This window comes from Malania oleifera, chromosome 8 (genome assembly GCF_029873635.1).
Source record: "Malania oleifera isolate guangnan ecotype guangnan chromosome 8, ASM2987363v1, whole genome shotgun sequence".
NCBI lineage: Eukaryota > Viridiplantae > Streptophyta > Magnoliopsida > Santalales > Ximeniaceae > Malania > Malania oleifera.
The window spans coordinates 85,241,998-85,251,913 of NC_080424.1; the positions used below are offsets into that span (position 1 = coordinate 85,241,998).

At 37.2% G+C, this 9,916-nt stretch overlaps 1 pseudogene; it reads left to right on the forward strand.

The window, feature by feature from the left end:
* Positions 1 to 4,142: 4,142 nt before the first annotated feature.
* Positions 4,143 to 8,162, forward strand: LOC131162786 (uncharacterized; annotated as a pseudogene).
* The last annotated feature ends 1,754 nt before the right edge of the window (positions 8,163 to 9,916 follow it).

The following is a 9,916-nucleotide window of genomic DNA, read 5'->3' on the forward strand; positions in this document are numbered from 1 at the left end:
TTTAGAATTACTTTTTAAATTAATATGTGAAAATGTGCTTATGGTATTTTTTCTGGAAATTATTATGATATAAATATCAGATAAATTGTGTGGCATTTGAGTAATTTTAAATTGTGATATTTTGGAGTGTGAAATATAACGATGAGTAATTTCTGAGAAAATATTGAAATGAGAATTATTGATATGATTAGTGAAAAATAATAAAATATTGTATTTATATGTGAATAGAAATGTTTTGCCTGAAAAATGAGATTTTGTGAATTTCTGAAATTGAAAAATAATGAAATGTGGTATTTATTTGCGAGTGGAAATTATTTGCATGAGAAATAAGTTTGTACAAATTGTTGATATGAGTATTTTAGGAAAATGTGAAAAATACGTGAAATATGATATATGATATTACAAGATGATGAAATGTGTACATAAAATGATGAAAATATTTATATTGAACTGAATTGTGATATACTGAAACATGATTGATGAAATGCCAATACCGCATAATGATTGCAGGTATGTGGTAGTGAACCCTGATGGATGGTTATGATATTGAGTGCAGTACCGTTACTAGTGAACCCTGTGGTAGCTAATCGCGGTTAGATCCAGCCTTCGGGCTACACAACCTTGACCATGGGGGAAAGCATGGCGTAGATAGAAAGATCCTCAAGGTGGCCATGAGTTACAGACACGATGTTGGTATTTGATACCGAAGATACTCATGAACCAGAAAGTAAAATGGAAACGAAAAGTGAAAGAATGATAAAATTGGTTAAAATGAGAAATGAAAGAAAGAATGGAAATTGAGAAATAAAGAATGATAAAATTGAGAAATGGAACCGTGTGAGTTAATAAAATAAATTTTTGAGGCGAAGTGAAACTCTCTGCTTGAGGGCTTATTGGGTAAGGTGAGTGCCCTGATAGGTATCAGATGTGTCCATACATGACTGCATAACGTGTTAGGGCAGAGGGAAGCTACCTGTATGGGCGGGTAATCTTCTCTTTTCTCAGGAACTTCGCGGTAAATATGTGTTGGAAATTATTGAATTTAAGAAATAGTTTTTAAGCTTATAAAAGCTTGTGTTGTATATCTATATGATTATGAGGATTTGTATATCAGTGTATTTTCTCAGATGAAATGATGGTTTGAAAAGTAAAGCATGTTATAACTGAACTCATATGGTCACACACTGTAAATAATTTATTCCTTCTTACTGATATGTGTCTCACCCAATTTATCTAAATTTTTCAGGGAATAGAGACCAACCGGGTGATAGAGCTCCGTGATCATAGGGAGCTGAGACCCTGACATACCGGGTGAGTTTCTGGACTAGGGGAGGTGTAATTCCCCTAGTGTTGAGTAGGTTTTTGAGTTTGTGATAATGATGTATAAGTGTGTATGTAGATACTCAGGGTATTGTATTCTGAATGATATATGATTAGTACATAATATTGCATATCTATGAACATTTATACGCCATCTTAGTGCACATAAATAAGTAAATCATCTACGTAGCATGCATATAGAACTTATTGTGTGATTTTTTTGATTTGTAGGTAAATTGCAATAAATAACTTCTTGATTGATTGTAGACAAGTTAAATCTTGCCACAACCAATGCTTTTTGTTCTTACATTCTAAAAGTTTGCTAAAATACAATTTTTGTCAAAATTATGCATTTCAAGCGATATATTTTCCGATTAAGTTCAATAGGTATATTGATGTTGGTTAAGTTATAAAGATGAGATTTGATTACCAATGATGAGATTAGAATGAAATCTAAAGTCTAACCCTTTAATTAAATTGTTATAATCAAGTGATAGTTGTATTCATTAAAATCAATCCCCACACTTCTCACTCTGAATTAATTTGTGACGTATGAACTCTTAAACTTACCAATTGAATCACTGTGGAATGACCTTGGGACTCGAAGATTTACTATGCTTGACAATGGAATTTTCCTACACTTGGGAATTGGACAATGATGAACAAAATAAAATGACAAGCATTTTTGGTGCCGTTGCCAGGGACTCAGTTTAAGTTTGGAAAAAAAAAAAGTGCATAATACTATATATCTATATATATGTATATACCATGGCTGGTTTGTCTACCGCCAACTTGTACTAACTATTATATATTCATTTAATTATTTATTTATTTGTACATTGATTTGTATTTACATTTCCTTGTTTTCCATGGACGATTGTACCGCCTGAACTGTTTATATTAACTTGTAGTAACATTTTCTTTCTTTTGCAGGAACTAATTATTTTTTTTCTTCATTTTCTTGAATTTTGTTATCATAGTGTATGTTGAGTTGGGTTCGTGATGGAACTAATAGGCTAGTTAGGGAGTGGCCTTCTAGATTAGTTCAACGTCACTTAGAATTCTCGAAAGAGCCCATCCAAGCACCTCCATCCATAAATTTTCAAAGAGGACCCTTATCCTCTAGAGGACCAGTGGCGTTGGAGCCACAAAATAACCAAGAACTTCCACATGAGAGGGATGGAAATGGAGGCCCAATTCATTCTCCCAGAAATGCTCCATCCCAATATGGAGAAGCCAACCCCTTATTTGCTCAAGTTAATCAAGGGGGTGACAACCAACCCTTTCGCCAAGGTCAAGTGGGGCAACTGCCTTTCCTTGGAAATCAACGCAATATGCAAGACCAACAAGGAATGGGGGGACAACAATTTCAAAATTTTCAAAACTTTCAAAATGCCCCAAATTATCAAAATGTCCCTATTGTTCCCGTTATTCAACATGCAAGAACATTAGGAGATTATTTCAATCCTTCAAGGTCTTGTGAGCCCTCTTGTATTCGTTTACCAATGCAAGCTCGCCACTATGTGTTGAAACCTGAAATGATTAATATGGTGCCCACATTTCATGGGATGGATTCAGAGTCCCCTTATTTACATCTAAAGGAATTTGAAGAGGTTTGTTGAACTCTTACTAACCCCATTGTCCCTGAAGATATGGTTAAAATTAAGCTTTTCCCTTTGTCTTTAAAGCATAAAGCTAAGTCATGGTTATATTCCCTTAAACCCCATTCTATTACATCTTGGGAAGAAATGCAAAGAGACTTCTTGACGAAGTTTTTTCCCACACAAAAAACCATTGATTTGACCAAACAAATTCAATTTTTTTCTGAAAAATCGAATGAAGAATTTCATCAAGTGTGGGAACGCTTCAAGGAGCTTCTACAAACCATTCCACATCATGGTCTAGATACTTGGCAAATTGTGAACTTTTTCATGCAAGGACTTTCACTTAAGAATCGCTAGTATATAGACTTGACATGCAATGGTGAGTTTTTAAACAAATCACCCGAGGATGCATTAGATTACTTTGATGTTTTGGTGGAAGGAGCCCAAACTTGGAGCACTCCTCAATCTGTTGGAACATCAAGGCACCCTGGTATTCAGAGTGGAAGAGGGATGTACCAACTCAAAGAAAAGGACGATGTGTTAGTTAAGATTGCAAACCTCACAAGGCAAATGGAGGCTTTGCAAATGAAAAAGGTAAATGAGGTTACCACTGGATCTAGATTGAAAAATGTTTGTGCAATTTGTGAGACCCAGGAGCACTTCACTAGTGAGTGTCCCACCATTCCCTCTCTGAAGGAAGTAATTAGTGGTCAAGCAAGTGTAAATTCTTTGAATCAATTCAAAAGGCCCTTCAACAATCCATACTCTGAAACTTACAACAAAGGGTGGTCAAATCACCCTAATTTTAGTTGGAAGAATCAAGAGGTGGCTAATCCTTCATTTCCTGCTCAAAGTTTCAATCACCATGCCCCACCAAATTTTCAAGGGCAAGGAGCCCAATTCCATCAAAGTCAAGGTTCTCATGGGTATGCTCGAAATCATCCTCAAGCATATGCCCCTCCAAGGCAACAAAATGATCCACTATACCAACCCCCTCATAAAAGAAGTCTAGAGGATCAAATGCAACAATTCATAGCCCACACGAGTCAATCAATTTCTCAAATCAATCAATCTATTAGGGACATGAAAGCTCAAATTACTAAGTTGAACACCGCCATTAGGGTACTTCAATAAGAAAAAGGTAAATTTCCTTCTCAACCCCAAGCTAATCCAGTAGGTCAACATAGTATTGCAAGAACTAATGACTCTGAGGTGACTATGGAGCATGCTAAATCCATTACCCTTTGAAGTGGTAAGAAAGTTGAAAGAAAAATTCCACAAAAAGAGATTTCAAAAAGAAATGATGAAGGCTCTTCAAGCAATGTTTTCAAAGAGTTTATCCATGAATCAAAGAGTAATGAGGTGATGCAAGAGCCCCAAGAGATTGAGGGTGAGAAAGTTGTTGCAAAAGATCCAATAGTCATTTCGTACCCACAGAGACTCAAGGCTCCTCAAAAGGGAAGGTGTAATGCTGAAATACTTGAATTTTTCCAACAAGTGAAGGTGAATATACCTCTTTTTGATGTCATAAAGCAAGTGCCCGCATATGCTAAATTTTTAAAGGATTTTTGTACTGTGAAGCGTAAGCATAATGTGCATAGCAAAGTCCTTTTGGCTGAACAAGTGAGCTCAATCCTAAATGCAACTACACCTCCCAAATACAAAGACCCTAGGAGCCCGACCATTTCCATAGTGATAGGGGAATTCAAATTTGAGCGTGCCTTGCTTGATTTGGGGGTGAGTGTGAATCTTCTCCCCTACTCTGTGTGTGAACAACTTGGGTTGGGAGAGTTGAAGCCAACAAAGATGACCTTAGAATTGGCAGATAGAAGTATTAGCATCCCTAAAGGAGTCGTGGAGGATGTTTTAGTACAAGTGGATCAATTCTTTTACCCTATTGATTTTGTGGTACTGGATACTCAACAAGTGGTGACCAAAAATTCCCATATCCCCATTATCCTTGGTAGACCATTCCTTTCTACGAGCAATGCTAACATCTAATGCAGGAATGGTTTAAAGAAAATCTCATTTGGGAACATGACTGCTGAGCATAACATTTTTAATGTCATGAAGCAAGTTGGGGATGATGGTGATGTGTTTGAAGCTAATAGCATTGATGTTATTTTGCAGGAACACTTGGATGCCTTCTCTTGTGAAGACCCTCTTGAAGCATGCTTGGTGAATGTTGTAGATAATGACTGTGTTGAGAACCCCGAAGCAGAGCACTTCCACTCTCTTCTCAATATAGTTGAAGTCTTTGAAGTTCATGGTTAGACTCCTAAATTTGAGGAGTTAACTCTTTTTAAGACTAAAATTTTACCATCTCATGTCCAACCACCCAAGCCTAAGCTGAAACCATTGCCATCACATTTAAAATATTCTTTTATGGGTGAGGGAGAGACTTACCCTGTGGTGATATCCTCAACCTTAGAGGAAGCCCAAGTGGCCAAATTGTTAGACTTGTTGAGATCCCATAGGAGTGCTATAGGATGGAGCATAGCTGATATCAAGGGCATTAGCCCCTTGGTCTACACACATAGGATTTACCTTGAGGAAGATGCCAAACCTTCTCGCCAACCACATCGTAGATTGAACCCTATAATGAAGGAGGTAGTTAGGAAGGAAGTCCTGAAGCTTTTGGATGCGGGTATCATTTACTCCATCGCTGATAGCAAGTGGGTTAGTCCCACTTAAGTGGTACCAAAGAAGTCGAGAGTGACTGTGATTGTCGATGAGAATGATGAGTCAATTCCAACTCGTATTCAAATGGGTTGGCGTGTGTGCATTGATTACAGAAAATTGAACTCTTACACTAGGAAGGATCATTTCCCACTTCCGTTTTTGGACCAGGTCCTAAAGAGAGTGGCTGGTCACTCTTTCTACTGTTTTTTGGATGGGTATTCTGGTTACAATCAGATCGAGATTGCCTTAGAGGACCAAGAAAAAACTACATTCACTTGTCCTTTTGGCACATTTGCTTACAAGAGAATGCCCTTTGGATTGTGTAATGCACCGAGAACTTTTCAATGGTGCATGATGGGTATCTTCAGTGACATGGTTGAGGAAATTGTGGAAGTCTTCATGGATGACTTCTCTGTTTTCAGTGACTCTTTTGAGGGATGCCTAGGAAATTTAGGTTGTGTCCTCACTAGATGTGAGGAGAAAAATCTCGTCTTAAATTGGGAAAAATGTCACTTTATGGTGACATAAGGTATTATGTTGGGCCACATTGTTTCTGCTAAGGGTATACAAGTAGACAAGTCCAAGGTAGAAATTATTTCAAATTTGCCTACACCAACTTACATCAAGGACGTGCGGTCCTTTCTTCGACACGCAGGTTTTTATAGATGGTTTCTAAAAGATTTCAGTGCCATTGCACGTCCTTTGTGCAACCTTCTTGCTAAGGATGTTCCATTCGAGTGGACAAATGCATGTGAAGCGGATTTTTCAAACCTGAAAAAATATGTTAATTTCTCCGCCTATAATGCAACCACCATATTGGAACATGCCTTTTGAACTTATGTGCGATGCAAGTGATTATGCCATTGGAGCGGTGCTAGGGCAGAGGAGAGATAATAAACCTTGTGTGGTGTACTATGCTAGTAGAACTCTTAATGATGCACAAATGAATTACACCACCACAAAAAAAGAGTTACTAGCAATAGTTTTTGCACTGGACAAGTTTCAGTCATATCTCATTGGTTCACCTATTGTTGTTTTTACAGATCATGTTACACTCAAGTATTTGCTCTCTAAGAAATTTGCTAAGCCAAGGCTCATCTGGTGGATCTTGCTCCTTCAATAATTTGATTTAATTATTAAAGACAAGAAAGGATTTGAAAATGTTGTGGCTAATCACTTGTTCCGACTAGTATTTGATAACCCTCTATAGCACATCCCTATCAGAGATAGTTTCCCGGATGAATAACTATTCCTTGTGGCGAACCTACCTTGGTACGCCGACATTATTAACTATCTCGTGTCTGGGTAACTTCCATCACATTGGAATGCCCAAGATAGGAAAAAATTTCTGGCTAAGGTCAAACATTTCTTTTATGATGATCCATACTTGTTTAAATATTGTCCAGACCAGATTTTAAGAAGATGTGTGCCAAATGAAGAGACTCAAGGTGTCATCTCGTTCTGTCATAGTGGAGCCTGTGGTGGGCATTTCTCTTCAAGAAAAACCATCACAAAAATTTTACAAAGTGGTTTTTACTAGCCCACTCTTTTTAAAGACATTCATGAATTTTGCAAATGGTGTGACAAATGCCAAAGGTTAGGAGGATCACACATAGAAATATGATGCCTTTAAACCCTATTTTGATTATTGAAATCTTTGATTTTTGGGGCATCGATTTTATGGGTCCTTTGCCCTCCTCCTTTGGCTATCTATACATTCTTTTAGAGGTGGACTATATATCCAAATGGGTAGAGGCTATTCCAATGAGAACTAATGATCACAAGGTGGTGATCAAGTCTTGAAAAGAAAATGTTTTATCTCGTTTTGGGATGCCTAAAGCAATCATTAGTGATGGCGGGTTACATTTTTGTAATAGATCTTTTGAAACTTTAATGAAAAAATATGGTATCGCCCATAAAATTTCAACAGCCTATCACCCGCAAACTAATGGGCAAGCAGAATTGGTTAATAAGGAGATTAAAACTATCCTTGAAAAAATGGTAAACCCGAACTGTAAAGACTAGTCCTTGAGATTGGTTGATGCGCTATGGGCATACCACGCTGCTTTCAAAACCATTTTGGGTATGTCTCCTTATAGGCTAGTTTACGGTAAGGCTTGCCATTTACCTGTGGAAATGGAACATAGAGCCTACTGGGCCATTAAAACTTTGAATTCCAATCTTGAAATGGCCGGTGACCATCGTTGTTTGCAGTTAAATGAACTTGAAGAATTAAGAAGAGATGCTTATGAGAACTTTAGAATTTATAAAGAAAAAGTAAAGGGCTTTCATGATGAACATATTATGAGGAGACAATTTGAACCTAACCAAAAGGTCTTATTGTACAATTCTAGGCTTCACTTGTTTCCAAGTAAGCTAAGATCCCATTGGACAGGTCCTTACATAGTAAGGGTGGTTTACCCTAATGGCACTGTGGATATTGAAAATCTCAAAGATGGTAATGTTTTTAAGGTAAATGGGCAACTTCTAAAACCATTTTTGGAAGATTTCTCTCATGTTAGCACTGGAAAGGAATTGGTGGATCCTGTTTACTAGGACTACCCCTCAACTTAGACCACATTTAGTCTCGTGGTCTTGTATATATTTCACTTTCTTTATTTTATTTTTATGTTCTTGTAAATTTTTTTTATTTTTTTTTCTCTTTTCTTTTAATAATTATTGTTCTCCTGAGTTCTTTCTAACCCCTTTTCGCAGGCTTGCATCATGCCATCACTTTGGACAATAAGGACAATGTACATTTCAAGTTAGGGGGAGAGGTTTACACACCTTGGTACTTGGTCTATTTATGCAAAAATAAAAAAAAAAAAAAAGACCCTTAGACCAAATCTCTGTCATGCCTCCCCCCTCAAGTTGAAAAGCAGGAGGTCTTGCCCTTTCCTTGCACTATGGCTTTGAGCCATTTATGATCCTGCTGGAAATGCTCCCGACTTTCCTCCAGCCCTGCTACCCTAGGCCCAAGATCGTTGGAGTAATTTTCCACCAGCCTCCTCAGCTAATTGACCTCTCGCTTCAGCTCTTTATTTTCTTGCCGCTAGTATTTTACTTTTTGTAGGCCTTCTAGGGATTTCTGTTGCACAAAGGCAATCTCATTTTGGAGGTGGTTCACAGTAGTGTTTTGACTCTGTAGACGTTGGGTCAAGTGAGATATCGAAGTGACCACCTGAGCACTCAGAGAAATTGCATGGGAAGCTGCACTTGTGTCAGACATTGTGGCCATTACCATTTTAGTTCTCATCACATCACCTTGGAGTTGAGGTGAAAAATAAGATGGACTAAGGATATATCTTAGTAGCTCATTAGGATTGGTCGTCACATATGGTGCCATATTCAGATCCGAAATTGGATTGGATGATGATCCTGCCATGGGGATGATTGAGAGCCTTTAAAAGAAGTTAGGAAATTTTGGAGTGCAAGATCAAACTGATGTCTTGAGTGCCTAATCCTTGTGCATTCACGTCCATTTATAGACACCATTACATCTCATTTTACAGACTTTTTTTGAAAGGGCAGATAATCTGTCTCCTTATCACACTGTCTTTGTTGGTTGCATGTAGATCATTCAGGTCTGGCAGGCCAGAGAAAAACCCCATCAAATAAAGGCATTCTTTCCTAGTTTCTCAAATCTGTTGTCAAGATAAGATTACCACCGTGCGCAACCCAGACATTTACTTTGATTTTGGTGGTTTGTCTGTTTTCTAACCCATTAATTACAGATATGTCATAGATTCATTCTCAAGGTGATACCTTCTCCTCACTCTCCCGAATCTTTTCTTCGTATTTCATCTATATACATTGAGGGCAATGCATAATTTGAGTTGGGGAGTATGGAGATATCAGTTATTTAAAAAAAAATTGTATTTTTGAAAAAAAGTGGGAAAGAGAGGACTTTTTTTTACGAGTGAATTTAAACTCTTTTTGATTTCCAGTATGCTCTTATGTGATTCATAGACTTAGTGTAATACCTTGTTTTGAGACATGCTTAATCATCAATTTGGCATCTCACTTATGCACATCTACAAGCCATTTGAAACATATTTGAGTTATTAATGCTTGTGAATGAAATCCTTACAAATCGAGTGGAGACTTAAACCTTCTTACTATATTTCTGCCTATCTTTCAATTGGGAGTAATTTTAATTCAATACAGAAATTTTTCACTGTTAGTGACATATATTTAATCCTTATTATTATTCAATACTGAATCATGGCAATTTATAGAACATGATCTTAGGCCCTTTTGAAAATTCGAGCCTTAATTCTTCTAACTTTCAATATCATTTGTACCCTTTT